This window comes from Pteropus medius, unplaced genomic scaffold (genome assembly GCF_902729225.1).
Source record: "Pteropus medius unplaced genomic scaffold, Ma_sr-lr_union100, whole genome shotgun sequence".
In the NCBI taxonomy this organism is placed as follows: Eukaryota; Metazoa; Chordata; class Mammalia; order Chiroptera; family Pteropodidae; genus Pteropus; species Pteropus medius.
The window spans coordinates 10,887,533-10,901,420 of record NW_024350926.1 but is presented as its reverse complement, the minus strand read 5'-3'; the positions used below and the strand labels follow the sequence as shown (position 1 = coordinate 10,901,420).

Sequence of the window (13,888 nt, the reverse complement as noted above, 5' to 3'; positions counted from 1 at the left end):
AGACTGTGCCAAATGTTGAAAAACCATTAGCTTGATTTATCTTCTTGTTAAATATTAACTAAGATAACCTGTTGCTACATTTCCTGAACAAGGACCTTTGAGACAGAGAGAGAATCCACACCGTGGCTGAGATTCTAGCTGGCAATGGCGGCATACAAAACTGGGGGAGGCTCCTCCCAGAGCCCACGCTGCCGACCCCTGTGCCGGGGCTGACACGCGTTCGCAGCTCTGTCTCCTACGAAAAAGGAAGAGTGCTTTGGAGTCCCCGTTGTAGCAGGTACAGACTCTCTGGCCAAGGCCACCTTTGTCTAATCCAGCCCCACTGATTCTCCCGTGGCCCCAGGAGGCTGGCCTGCAGCAGACCGTGTGACTGTATCACCCCTCATCCAGAAAAGTCTAGATTAGCTCAGACACGTTCTGAAATTCGGAAAGTTTGCGGTGACCGTAACTGGATCTCAAAAGAGTACTGACCTAACCTCTCCTGGGATTAAATACTGAAACAACTGATATCAGGCCAACTCTGAAGTCTTCTCTTGACAAGGCCAGTCGCCCAGGTGGCTCCCATTCTAGGGCACACAGGTACATACCAAAGCTCGTACAGAACCGACACCCAGCCTCACGAGCACATCGCTACTGACCCAGGGGTCTTCTAGAAGGGAACGGCTTTTCTCTTGACTGAAAAATGGCCACTGAAATCAGCTGCTTTGTCTCTGAGAAAGTGTCACGGGTATTGTCTAGACTTAAGTCTCCAGAAAATAATCATCTGTGTCAGCGTTTGCAGATAAAGCCCCCAGGGAAATGCACTGAGCATCACCTTATCGGTGCAAGTTTCGCTGGGTTTGTTATGTACTCAGCACCAGGTTAAGCGAACCTAGATGTTTCCTCCCCCACGTTTGCGGGGAATTCAAAGGCCTTAATGGACGTGACTGCATGTTGTCAGATAGGACGGCACAGGAGTGGCTGCCCTCTAACTCTCCCTGCTGACATTTCAGCTACTCTATTCGTAACAAAGTACAAGTCTGGTGTGTTGGAAAGGCAAATAATGACATCTGAAGAGTAACATTACAGCAGATAAAATAAAAAGACTTCTCTCTGTGTTCTCTCGTCTGAAACAAAGGTTGGCTGATATCCTCTGTCAACATCAGAACCTCCTCTGGCCACAAAGTTACAGTTTCGATTGGTTTATAACACGAAGACTCAAGGATTGAGACCAGCTATAGCTGAAGAGGAATAATTACATTTTAACGGGCTAGGCAAACAATACGATTACTTTTATGCTCTTGAGGTTTCTTTTTTTTCTTTAATGTTTCTTGTTTCAGTTTTTATCAATACTTGAGGTCCATTTCCTATCCTTTTTGAAAGTGTATACCTTAAGTTAGAGCCCTAACTTTCCCAATCAGTATAAATGATTGTCTCATGTGATCTGGCAAGAAGATATTGGCTTTAACTGCTAGTATGAACACAAAGCTAAATGAACGGTTCTAGGATGAATGTCAAGCGTATCACACATCATAGAATCTGATTCTGAGCCTCGATGCCTGCATCGCTATCTGTCATCATCTATATAATGGCTGGAACTGGAAATAACCAGCAGCTCTTAATACTTACGCCGGGTGTGATAAGTTAAGTAACAGGCATGGAAACCCAAGTAAAATGGACTTTTAATTTCAGGTCTGGTCCTGACTTAGTCTGAGATTCTAGCAAAGGTGCTTATCTATGGCTTAGCTTTTCTCATTTGTGAAATATGGAGAGGAAAAGAAAGAGTATTAAAATAACGTTCGGAGAGACAAGACTTAAGCGGGCATGAAATGCAAGGTGAGTATTCACATTAATAAGTAAATATTTGTACATCAACATAGCAACCATCGAGCAGGTCATTAACAGTTAGGGTTTTTAAGACAATTCACTGGGCATTGTTTGAAATACAAAAGATGAAGAACATGTGGTCTTGACTCCCTGAAGCCTGCCGGCAGCTGGAGAGATGGGCTGCACACACTCGCATTTGATGACTGCTTCACTGACCATCAGTCGACATTGCAGTTCGACTGATCCGGATGGAATCACCCGATATAAGTTTTTGTCTTCTTCATCTTGATGTCATGATGCCCATTCTGCCTGATATTAATCAACGGTATAACTAAACATGGTGTTTATTTAGAGACACACATAAAAACATGGTGTGTCTCTAAATGAACTATGCAATATCGTGTTCTGACACCCGTTTGTTGACACCATCTGGATGTCCTACAATTCCATTCAGTTCTGATGCTAACAACTGTAGTTGGGGTCAGATTACAAGTTAAAGGGCAAGGTCCCCAGAGACTGCCCTGGCCACAGATGCGAGCTGCAGGTGGGGTCCTCAGGCTTCCTGCACTTCTGTCTGACTTGACTCCAAATTCAGAGGGTCCCACAACCTTCCTTCAGGTTTGATCATTTGCTAGAATGACTGAGAGAACTCAGGAAAGCTCTGTACTCGGGTCTACTGTTTTGTTAGAAAGGACACAAACGAACAGCTGGGTGAGAAGGGACGCGGGGCGAGGTCTGGACGAGGGCTGAGTGCAGGAGCTTCTGAACCTGTGCGGTAAAGGTGTGCCACCCTTCCGGGACAGAGATCTACTCCGCAACCAGAAAGCCCCCCGAGCCTCGGTGTCCTGAGCCACAGCAGTTTCATCACGGAGGCGTGGCCTACTGAACCACTGGCCACGTGACCGAACTTAGTCTCCAGCCTCCGCCTCGACTTCCACCGAGGTCAGCAGGTGAGGCTGAAAGCTCCGACTTCTACCCACATGGCTGCTTCCTCTCCACACCTCATCAGCATAAACTCACGCATGGGCCAAGGACGTTCATTACGAACATCGCAAGACGTTCCTATCACTCGAGAAGTCCCAAGGGTGTTTGAAGGTCTGTGCCAGAATCGGGGACAGTTTAGGACCCGTGCCACGTGAACGACGCAACCAGTGGGTGTTAAAGAAGGCCACAGGGGAGACCCCTCCAGCACGGGAGCTAGGACAAGCAAGGCCAACTTCGTGGACGTGGTGAGGTATGAATTAGGCATTAGAGTACAGCTGGTGAGCACAGAGATGAGAGAAGTGCACTTGAGTCAAAAAATAAAATAAAGTAAAATAAATAAATAAATAAAATAAAATAAAATAAATAAAATAAATAAAATAAAATAAAATAAAATAATAAAATAAAAATAAATAAAATAAAATAAAAAATAAAATAAATAAAATAAAATAAAAACACAGTGAAACACAGAATTAAGAAAGTGCAAAGAGTAATGAATCGATGAAGAACAAACCAATTTGACCGCAGTAGGAGATTCAGGGTGGGCAATAGCGAAACATAAAGATAGTCATCGCTCCTGTGCAGCCAAGCCTCTTTTAACCAAAAAGCCCAATCACGTGTTTTCAGAAAAAAAAAATTCTAATTATTAATATGGACAAAGCAAACTCCTATCCGATTGCCTATAACGAGATTCGCAATGTTATAGTCTAGTGTTTTCTTAAAACATAAAGCAAAGCGAAACCCTTTAGAATGGCACTGTAGTTGGTTGGATACTGATCATTTCTTGAATAAGCGATTCGAAAATAATGTCTCGAAGGAATATAAATAATATCCTAAGTCACTGTTACGGGCTCTGCAAACCAAAATAATGTCCCTTGGGCTCAGCTGTCCCCTTAGGTATATAAACAAAAATGGCCTCTACATTTTGTTTATTTTCTCGCCAAGAGAAATTAGGTTCCCACGGCTTCCGACAGCTGTCCTGTAGGCCCCCGACTGCCACCTCGGGAGTGGAGGCTCTGCAGATCGTTACCAGCACCTGGCTCTGCTCACTTTCTTCCAAACAGAGCTTAATTTTCCTTTGACTTTCCAGAAACAGGAAATGCCATGTGTACTCCAGTGGAATCTGGGATTAAATATTTCTAAAACCAACTGCCGTTTTTACAAGATGTCTTGGAGTGGCGGGTTACTTTATGGCCTTTGCCTCTGGGAATTCAATCCATATGAAGTGCTGTAAAATCTCCAAGCCCACCCCCCCCCAAACCCCCACACAGCTTTTCCATCAGGACACAGGACTGTGCTTTTAGTACTCCCCCCTAAAAAATATGTTTGAGACCCGCCGAGGGTCTGGCCACCAACCACACCAGCAACATCTCAAATTCCAGGAGTTTTTGTCACCTCGTCAGAACACTAAGTTTAAGCACTGCCAAGAGTCTGGAAATGTTCGCTCTCACCAGCCCTGATGAGCATGGGCCATCATCCCCCTCGAGAGAGTGTTTCTCTCTGGGGGGAGCAGGGAGGGGCTCAGCAGAAACGGATGCTGCTTCTTCGTGGGGAAGCAGGAAGCGGGGCATGGCCTTCTCAGAGAGCAGTAACCGCCACTCCTCTCATCCCTGCCTTCTGGGTAAGGAGCGTCACACAGACCGAGGAGGAAAACCACGTGAACGACGCGCATCCCTCCGCTTCTCAACGGGCTTCTGGCTCACAGAGTTCCCTCTTCATCTCCTTTTGATTCTCTATAACAAGGGACGGCCTCCCCTCCGTGGGAGGCACAGGGCTGGGAGCAGAAGAGTCCATTTGCTGAAGCGCAGAGGAGTGGGAACGGAGGGCGAAGATGTGCCACAGGGCAGGAGATGCACAGCGAGCTCCTCCCGGGAGTGATGCTCTCGTTACCTCTGTCCATCTTCCTTTCTCGATTCTGAATTTCGGTTTGCTGGCTGGTAAACGATTTAGGACTAACGAAACACGGTTTCCTCGGATGCTGACTTAAAACTGAAGCTTGTAAGAACCGTGTTACACGGAAGCGGTAAAGGTAGAAGAATTAAAAAGTGAACCTCAGGGCTCTCTGTCGACATCGCGGACATCCGCGGCAGGTTTACCGACACAAATCACACACATCGTGAGCGGCGATATGGGACAGAAACTTAAGGAATGCAGAAGTCTATGGCCACGCCACCCTGAACAAGCCCCATCCCGGCTGATCTTGGAAGCTAAGCAGGGTCGGGCCTAGTTAGTACTTGGATGGGAGACCACCTAGGAAGACCAGGTACTGTAAGTGACAAAAATATATATATATATAAAGAAATATAAATTAAAAGTTAAAAATAAAGGAATGTGTAAGGCCAGGAAGACAAAGGGGCTGCATGTACCCATTCCTTAATCTGAAAAGACATTCCTTAAGGAACGAACTCTCTGTTTTCGCTGTTGTAAGTACTGTCTCTCTTCCCACCATGATGTCTTTCTCCCCCTTGAAAGATCCAGAAGCGTCAAATCCGAAGCCCTGCCTTTTCCTCTGCAGCACAGTGAAAGGCCAAAGATTAATTTCAGCAGGCTTTGTCTTGATTTCCCCTGAGAGCCTTTTCTCCAGGACCGGTTCTCAGAGGGGCTCTGGAGTCACTCTTAAGTCTTCTGTCTGGAAAGGCACACTCTCTCTTAAAAACCACAGGGAACCCTGCGCACCTGACGACGATCACATGGGCAGCAGGAGACATCTGGCTGCAGACTCAACTCCAGGAGGGAGACAGAGAAAAAGCCACACTAACAACTGACGTTTGTTAGGCACCTACTATGTGCTTAAAGCTACTGTCACTCCCTGGTAGGTGATCAAAGAGGACAGCCATGCGGTCACAGCTGGCAGATGGGGATGCTGGGAGCCGAGGGGGCAATGCCGTGGGGGTCCCACCCTGCACGTGGCTGGGAGGCAGGGGTTGGTCATTCTTAGAGAGTGATAGTGAATTCACACTCCCGTAGTAGTTTTTTTTAAGCGTTTATCTATTTATGAGGGATTTATGATCTATTTATTCATCTCTGATCATTCTCGCCTACAGATCGAGTCCAACGGGACCCTTACTCGAAGCACGGGCGAGCACTAAGCTGCAGGTACAGGTTCCACGGCTGTTCCTCTTCTTGGCCACAGGCCCTCACCTCCCCCAGCTTCCTCTCAGAGGCTGCTGATAGCCATTCTTCACCGGCCTCTGCTCCTCAGCCAGCAAAGGCCACAGCTAGCCCTCCCCTTTGGTCCCTAAACTCCGTCCTCCCCAGCCCCAGACCCCAGTCTCAACCATTGGGCCGGAATCCTCACCAACCACCTGCTTCCTTCCAGGCTCAGAGTCACAACGATATTCACTTATTTGTGGGTTGAAAACACATTTTGGAGCTGGCCTGAAAATCCGGGTCACGTATTACACTGACTGCTCTAAGTTCTAAGCAAATTACTTAGAACAAACGATTTAGAAGTAAACATTTGAAATCCAGGCACTTCGTGAGTGTCCTGTGTGAAGGCAAGAGGGACTGGGCTTTCTAAAAGTTTTCAAAAGTTTCCCAGGAACAAGACAGCATGCCAACCCCGCCCCTCCCCACTCCCCCCACTCCTCCCCGCCACATCCCGCCACGGGTCCGGTTATGGTTTCCAGTGAAGTTACCAGCAGCTGCATGTGTTCAGACAAGGCAAACATCCTAAGCAGCCATGTCCGAAAACCAAGCACGACCTGAATTAATTTTTAAGGCAAGCTTCTCTTCTCCCTAGTGAAATCTAATGCTATATTCCCACTTGTCCCAGACTTGCCAGTCACCTTGGACTCTACACAGTTCTCCTATCTGGGCAATAACTGTGACGTGGGCAGAGGGTAAAAGATTTTCACGTCACAGAATCCCTTTGAGTGAAATGTAATGAACAAATATGGGGAATTCAGGGGCCAAAACTTCTGAGCTCAGTGAGAAGCCTGTGACTCTCAGCAGAGAGAGTCTAATAAAAACCTACTCTAGTTACAGCTCCTGGGATGCACAGAGAATAGATAGCGTCCGTACAATTGAAATCCTCACTCAGGTCATTTAGAGGCATTGAATGAAGACTGTCTCAGCCAAAGAGCAGGTTTTTCTGACCCATGAGGAATACAGACCTCAGAAAAAAACAAATGCAGAAGCCGTTCCTGCCAGACGAGATCAGCGAACAAGAAACAGATTCTAACTCAGACGCCGTCAATATTGGCACAGTGAATATGAATCCAATATCACACATTTCATGTGCTTAATTCCAACAACAGTGGCTCAAAATACAATGGCAGTGGGACATACTAATTAACTTTTTATATAATTAAATCCCAGATCTCCTACAATCAATATGCAAATGGATCCACATACCATACAGATACATTTTTTGATGGGAGTTTCTAAAACTTAAGAAAACAGGATGGTTTCTCCTCCTAAAAGTCCCAACATGACTGTCATGCTACCTTCGTTCTTTAAAAAAATATTTTCTTATTAAAAACTGAACTAACACAATTCCACGACCAGCTCCTTCATCTACAAAGGATTCTCTTTTAATTAGGCGTTCATTCGTTTATTTATTTTTATTTCATAATCACATGGAAGAGCAGCTCTAATGTGTGACATAGGACATAAAGATAAAGGTGGGTAGGACATAGGTGGCAGCAACACGTCCCCAGGCGGACCTCTTGATTGGGAGCCTGCGTCTATTATCCACACTTTCTCCCCAAACCTTGCTTGGATTGCAGATATGGTCCGTAGCGTTTACCACAAGCACAAGACTCGTGCTTGACATTCTGGTTCTGCATCCAGGAGTGACTTCAAAATGCACTTGGTTCCCATTTCCTGATGTCCAATCTTGGTATGAAAAACAGTCTTCAGTATGTCATGTCTACATCCTTTAGCTCTTTGGGCCTGGATCAGATGGAAATGGCGATCAATCCTGACACCGAAAACCCTGAGTGCTGCTCTCCGAGCCCCTCGGGGGCTCCCTAGCTTGCACTAGGAAGCTGCCAGCCTCAGGACCAGGGTGCTCTTAGAATGACATTTTGTGCCTCAATTCATGGAGCTGCAAAACCAGGGTGAAGACACAAAATGCATTTCCTCCCTATAAAAATCAAAGCCCTTTCCACTCAATATTTAGGCGCGACCTTTCGAGGGTGTGAGCGGTCAACACAGAAACCATTTACCCATTTTCTCTGTAAGATCTCAGTCCCTGTTTTCCTTAGTGTACAGAAGCCGCATCCAACATCTGGATCTGTGCTCTTATTCAAGTTCCACAGTTTGTGCAAGTTAACCGATGTCCGGAGCATCCCTTCTTAGTCTGTGAAATGGATGTGTCTTTTCTGTCCAATTTACAAGACTGCTGTGAGATTTCAGTGAGGTCATGTGTGCGATGTGCCGGACAGTCATAAGCTCTTGGACACCCACGTTTCACTCTGTGCTACCAAGAGGAGGCTCAGCCTGGTCCCTATATCTTCTCTAAGGAGACTCCTCAGACCCTAGGTTGAAGCCAGGCTTTGTTTGCTTCACACACCCCGCCCTCCACAAGACACCGCGAACGGGATGTCTAACACCCCCACTCCGTCCCTCCACTCCGAATGAGCCTTCTTCCCCGGCCAGCTTTAAGTCTTCTTTAAGGATATGTGTAGGGAATGTATGTGTATGTTTAATGTAACTTATGTATTTTCCTACTAAGCGAAGTAATGCAGAATAATTGCAGGAGATTTTGATGAGCCGGATAAAGCATCAGGACTTGGACTTGGTCCGATGTCCCGCGTTCTAGATCGGGCTTGGCTGTCCTCAATGCCCAAGTCTATTCCCAGCTCCAGGTGGCTGGGCTGACACCCCGAAGCCTGGTCCTAACAACAGCCACGTCGGACTCACCTACATCGGGATTCTAGAGTCTCACCTGTGCCCAGGTCTGAACCTCAGCCCCTGTGGGTAGGGCCTGGGCACCAGCTCTGCATTTTTGAAGAGCCACTCGGGTGATTCTCAGCTGACCAGGGTTCCAGAAGCTCTGCTCCAGATTCTAGAGCACTTTGAGAGGCAAGGACCGGGTGGACTGCAGCGCTGGCATCATCTGAGAGCTTGTTAGACATGAGGTTCTGCCCTTACACCCCGACCTACTGAAGCAGAAAGAACCTGCAGGTTAGTCAAATGCCAGAAGATTCTGTCATGCATCAAAGGTTCGAGCTGCTGGGCTGTTGACCGACACCTGGGCCCTACCTCAATGTCATGGGGTGCGGCCAGGGCGAAGGGCTCTCACAAGCTTCCCAGGTCATTTTCATGTACTGCCAAGACAGAGGACCGTTGACCACTAAATTCTAGGCCTTTATGGTCACGCTATAACCTGAATTAACTTGGCTTTGGTGGGCTCGCCCGGGCCCTGAGGACCGCTCAGAGTAAACAGTGGTTTTTAAGGGACAAGGGACTCTGGGGACCAACGAGTTCAAGCCCTCAGCTTCGGGCTCACCAAATCGGGCGAGAGGCTTCCGGCGCCCGGTGGCGAGCGGGCGGGGCGCCCGGGTAGCCCGGAGCCCCCGCCCCGTTCCCGGATCGCGCCGCCCCGCCGGGTGACGCGCGGCCGCCGCCGGGCCCATGCGCACTGGCGCCCCGCGCCGCCGGCCGCTCCTCCCCGGCGCTGTCCCTCTCCGCGGCGCGGCAGCCGGTGCGGACTGCGGCGCCCGCCCGCTTCTCGCCCGCCCGCGACGGGACCGAGCCCGCGAGCCGGCCGGCGGCTCTGCGGACAGCAGCGCCCGGGCCCCTGTGGCCGCCATCCCTGGGCAGCCGCGGGTCCCTCGGCGCGGGGCACGCGCGCCAGGCGCTCCGAGCGCGCACTCCGGGGGCCCCGGGGTCCGCGGCGGCGCCGTCCCCGGGCGGCGCGGCCCGGTGCAGCCTCCGCCGCCGTCGCCGCCGTCGCCGCCGTGCGCCCTGGCCGGTGAGCCAGCTCGGGCTCGGCCGCGCCGAGGCGGCTGGAGCGGGGCGGCCGCCGGGCAGCGCGGGGCCACCGGCTGCGCTCAGCTGAGCGCGCTCCCCGAGAAGGCGCCGTGTCTCCTGCGTCCCAGCGAGTTGACTGCAGTTTCTGAAGTTGGAGGGAGCCCTGCGAAGGGGAGGTGGGTTTTTTTTCATCATCTTCACGTTGTGGGAAGCGGGGGGGCGGCACCTCTGGTTAGCGGGGCACCAGCTGGGGGAGGCCAGGGTGCAAGAAGCGGACATGGCACGCGGGGCGAGGCTGGCTCCAGCCCCGGGCGAACGCGCCAGGTGGAAACGTGCAGGGAGAACGCAGGTGCTCCGCGGGCACGTCGCCCGCGAGCTTCTGGGCTCCGGGGGGTGCGTCGGGCGGGAGGAGGCGCAAGCGGGTGCGCGGGGTCTCCTCACCTGGCTTCTAAGTCCTCAGGCGGGTGACTCCTGTGACATTCCTGGATGCGATAGATCTTTGTGGCTGGGAGCTGAGCCAGGCCTCCGGGCTCCCGCGCACCCCACTTTATTATTCATCCCCTAGGCAGAAGTTGCCCGCGTTTCTGTGATTGGAGCCCAGTCCTATAGCGTAAAAAATAATAATAATAACCTATATGTCATCCCAGCGTTTCGTGCTGTAAGGCAAATAAAAGGAGAGATCCGCTCCGTCCGTGCGATTTCATACACTCTAAGAACGTGGGCCCGTCTCAGAGAAATGGGGTGCGGATTGCACTTGAGCTTCACCGTGGCTGTCCCTCCTGCGCCTCTTATGTAAGCCTCCCGCCGGAGCAGCTCTGTCTGCAGGGCCGGCAGCTGCGGCTCTCCGGTCGAAGGTCCAGCCCGAACAATATTTAATGAAAATGCTGACATGATATAGCAGCCTGTAGTCTGAGGCAGAGTAGACGCTCTTCAGATCCGAGTGTCTTGTAACAGGGAGCATGCGAGGAAAAACCCAGTGTATTTTTCAAGGCAGCTCCAGGAATTAGACACATAAATCATGTTTTAAAATAGTACATTGTGCAGAGAGCTCACAGAAGATCCTTTTTTGAACACATCCCCTTTGTCTTAGAAAAAGTGGAAATTGTTCATGCCAGACAATTGTTGAGTCTGAAAGTTAAATGTACTGATGGGCTTAATTATCTTAGTAAACAAAGAGCATGATTTATAGGTAGCTGTCTGGTCTGCTTTGAAGGACAGAATTTTTAACCTTTCTTTCTCATTTCCCCCCTAGAGATTCCTTTTAAACAGAGCATTAGATTATCACCATTGATGTTTAATATTTGAGTTGATTAAATTTGTAAAAGGAATACTTTGCAATACCGTATAGCACTTGGTGACTAAGACAGTGCATATTAGAAATAAGGAGAATATTCAGATTATTTGCTACAGAAATCATTAGTTTAACCAAACAGATAACATTAAGACTGCCCTAATACATTTCTTTTTTTTTTTTAATTTGGACCGGTAATCATTGTTTAACCCAAAACTCAGAGGGTATATTTTAGTGTAAGATTTATTTAGGTAATCTTTAAAGAAGCACATTTATTTATGGCAGCCCAGTGTATAGAACAAGACGAACTAGTTATAGGCACCTCGTTTAAAAACCTTTCATAGTTTTTTTAAAGAATTCTAAGAAAACATACAAAATGTCATTTCCAAAGTTGAGACGTGATTCCTGTCAACACATCGCCATTCGTGAGAGCAGCCATGTTTTAGCACTAAGTGATTCCATCCAGGCAGGGCATCTCAAACAGGTCCACCCCCAAGGCATGATCGCTTTGGTGTGGGAGGACAGACCAGCGCGCTGGGCTGGCGGCCAGGTAGCGTCCGAATCTGGGCAGGTCACCTAAGCTGTGCCTCAGTGTCCCCGCCTGTGAGGTGGGGTGACAGGAGCACCCCCTCATCGGGTGGTGCTGAGGATTAAACGCCTTCTTCGGCGTGAAGCTGTGGAACTGGGGCCCAGCGCATCACGCCGGGTAAAATGCTCCTTGTTAGGGAAGGAGATGCATCTCTGGGTCCCGTGGACAGCAGGGAATGACCGTTGACGATGGCGGATGGAAGCTGTTGACACGTGACGTAAGGGAGAGGGTCGACGCATTAATCGAGGTCTCCCAGCCCTGCAGACGCCAGCTGGCGTTTGGCCCACCGTTCCCGCGGTTCCCCGCCGAGCTAGGTGGCTCTGTGTCCACTGTGGAGATGAGGAGAGGAAGCTCAGAAAGATCAAATGGTAGAAACCAGAGCTGGGCTCTTAACTGGGGCGGACTCTGCTTTGGACCTGTTCTTTCCGGCCCTGCCGCCTCGGCTTGCACGATGCCTCCTCCATCTCTTCTCCTTTCATCCTCGTGATTACCTAATGAAGTAGGTGCGTTATTATCCTCAGTTTGCAGGTGAGGACATTTAAGGGACGCAGGAAAGCATGCCAAGTGCTTAGCAGCGCTCACGACACTGTTCTCCGCGATGCGCAGCTTGTGTAGTGAGCATAATTACGGTAACTCCCCGCCCGGGCGAGGCGTGAGGTGCCCGCAGGTGAAGTGAGCGCTCTCCTTCAGCTTGAAGTGAACGCTGTGCTGTTTACTTCCTTATTCAGATATTCAGTGAGTCAAGAAAAAAAAAAATCGGTACCCCGTTAGAGCTCATGTGGGTGGCCGGTGCGCCCGGCTGGTTTCCTGCCTGCAGACGGGGCTGTGGTCCAGGCAGCCGAAACCACCATGGTGGCAGAAATCATGCACAAACAACATCGTGTCACCCCTCGGCGTGGCTTCAGTCCCAGCTGGAGAACTCCGGGGGACGGAGGGAGAGAGGGGCCTGGCCCTTTGCCACACATCGTACTGTATATTGAGAAACGGAAGGAGTTTATGCCTCGCATTCGACGAGCGTGCTTCCTGTGAGCCTTTGTACCCGTGAGGTGGGGAGCAGCGTCAGCGTCCTGTGCACGCGGCACTGTGTGTAAACCCGGTCCACGGCCTGCTGGATTTCTAGCCTGGCCCCTGGAGGCTTGGAATGGTTGCGAGGCCACGGTTTTCTTGTGGCTTTCTTAGGCGATCACCCAGATTGCAGAGTGTTCTGGCCCTTGGTAAATATTGACTCTCTTTTCTAGATATTAAAATCTTATTGCTGCATAAGGCACACAAGCAACAGACTGCTCCCAGACCGATTTGATACTTAATTAAACCTCTTAGCGAATGTGCCCTACCACAGAAAGTACTTCAAGACGGATGGTCTAAGGTGGCTTTCTTTTTTTTTTTTTTTTAAATCAAAGCCCTCTGTACAGCATGATGACTGTAGTTAATACTGTGTTGCATATTTGAAAGTTGCTAAGACAGTAGACCTTAAAAGTTCTCGCCACAAGAAAAAAAAAATTGTAACTGTGTATGGTGATGACTTATTGTGGTGATTATTTCTCAATATATACAGATAGTGATTCATTATGTTGTACACCCGAAATTAATGGAATGTCGTATGTCAGTTATATCTCGGTTAAAAATAAAATAAAGTGGAGTGAGCTCTTAGGAGGGGGCCGCCATGCGCCTGGGGACAGAACAGCACAGACACCATGTGCCAGAAAGAGCCCTCGCCGTCATGAGGCTGTCCACAGCTCTCTGAAATATCCTCTGCTTGAGGCTAGCCCTCCTCTGCAGAGGACAGATGTTCCCTTTTGCTTAATCGAGACTTAGGTTTCCAATGCTCCTCTGTTCTGGATTATTCTGTAGTAAAATCTTCCCCGATCACTTCTGTGACTTGAGCTCGTTCATAATATACTTTTAACTAATTCTTCGGAGTTTACACATAATTCCGTTTTACTTCCTGTCCGTGTTGTGTTGTCTATTTATTGGTTTATCTAAGGCCACTTCCAAATCTTCAAATAACTTTCCTCCGACACCCAGCTTTCTCTTGCCGTCAACATGGGCAAGAAGTGCAAGCTGCTTCTCATGTGGACATGCGTGAATGAGGATGGTTGACTGTTCCCAGTCATCTACTGTTTTGAATTACTTTCACTTTGGGATTGAGGCGTCAGGAGCTGATTCTATTTCTAGGGCTCGCACCTCATATATCTGGGAGCTATGCGTTGGGGGAATATAAAAGTTCCTGGTTATGCAAGCGAGCAGTTCATATGCAACATGGCGGAGACCGTCCCTCAAGGCTGAGACATTGCTGGGTT

The 13,888-nt window shown here is 49.2% G+C and overlaps 1 protein-coding gene and 1 pseudogene across 1 annotated transcript in view; both read left to right on the top strand.

Moving 5' to 3' along the window:
• The first annotated feature begins 4,943 nt into the window (after positions 1 to 4,943).
• Positions 4,944 to 5,062, top strand: LOC120585603 (uncharacterized; annotated as a pseudogene).
• Positions 5,063 to 9,750: 4,688 nt separating this feature from the next.
• The window catches only part of PAG1 (phosphoprotein membrane anchor with glycosphingolipid microdomains 1), a 99,653-nt gene continuing 95,515 nt past the window's right edge, over positions 9,751 to 13,888 (top strand). The window contains exon 1 of the mRNA XM_039841937.1: positions 9,751 to 9,884. The gene's annotated coding sequence lies outside the window, so the exon portion shown is untranslated. The remainder of the gene's footprint in view (positions 9,885 to 13,888) is intronic.